We start from the raw sequence: 1,379 nt of genomic DNA, 5'->3' as shown, positions 1-1,379 counted from the left end.
AGAGAGAGAGAGAGAGAGAGGAAGAGAGAGAGGGAGGGAGAGAGAGAGAGATATGGAAACACATACGGTAGATAGTAGGGGTGGCAGAAAATACAGGGAGGGAAGATGGGAAGGAGTGAGGGACAATAAAGAGACAGTGGGAGGAGGAATACTAGAGTAATTAAGATGAAAGAGATGAAGAGCATGAATGTAATGTTTTTCCCTGCTGTCCAGTTCTGTCTCGCAATGAGTGTTCAGTGAGCATGCTGCAAGCTAACCTCGACCAATGAGAGCCAAGAAAAGCATGGATAGGCAGTCAGCACCAATGAATAGCCAGGAATGATGACTGGTCAATAGCATCACAGCGCACAAAGGCCAAACTGAGCAGTCTCCGAAATGAGATGGTGTGGTCTACAGAGCATTACCTGTTGGTGTCAAAGCGCCAACAACTGCAAGTGTTCAAAATGTTAACTATTATTATTACAGCATCAAAATGGAGCCAGATGTTTTTATTTATTTTATGAAGTGTCTCAAAAAGAAAAACAAATAAATAATAAACCCTAGTGTGCATGTTAACATCTCTTGTCTCTCCTGTCAGCTTACAGAAGGCTCTTTGAGGATGACTGGCCGGCCAGATATCTAGTTACCCCCGCAGAGCTAGCGTTACCCCCGCAGAGCTAACGTTACCCCCGCAGAGCTAACGTTACCCCCCGCAGAGCTAACGTTAGCCCCGCAAAGCTAACGTTACTCCCTCAGAGCAAACGTTACTCCTGCAGATCTAACGTCACTCCCGCAGAGCTAACCTTACCCCCGCAGAGCTAACGCTAGGCCCACAGCTGTAGAAGTGAATTTAATGATGAAACAGCTGACAAAAATTGTAAAATAATCTTGGTAGTTGGCTGTTTCCCTGTGCTTCTGCTTGAATGCTGAAATAAATGCTGAGAATCCTGGGGCTGCCAACTATACAACAGATGGATCCTTGGAATTCTGTAAAAGGAGGCCGCATTTGTGCACCGCACATTTAAAGGAGCCTTCAAAATTGAATTAAATGGGACAGCTTTTGTCGCACTGGTGTGACGCAATCGGTCTACAAATGCAGCCTCCGAAGGCTGCAGCCCCTGAATTAGGTCATAGCTTAAGTATGTTGTTCCAACTGCATAGTTTTTGGGATTTTGTGTGCGTGAGAAATGCCCAGATCCCAGGATTAGCAAGGATTTCTGAGTATGAGACGTGAGCTTACTTGAAATACGCAACCGCCCCAAAATGCATTGCGTCTCTTCAGACTGTCTGATGGTGGACTGCGAGGTAAAGGGTTAAAATAGTTTAACAGTTGGATAAAATAATTTGGAATGATGGTGAGTGACGTTAAGGAACAGTTCACCTATATGAAGTTCTTCAGA

This window comes from Etheostoma spectabile, chromosome 13, assembly GCF_008692095.1.
Source record: "Etheostoma spectabile isolate EspeVRDwgs_2016 chromosome 13, UIUC_Espe_1.0, whole genome shotgun sequence".
Taxonomy (NCBI): domain Eukaryota; kingdom Metazoa; phylum Chordata; class Actinopteri; order Perciformes; family Percidae; genus Etheostoma; species Etheostoma spectabile.
This window is presented reverse-complemented; position numbering follows the sequence as displayed.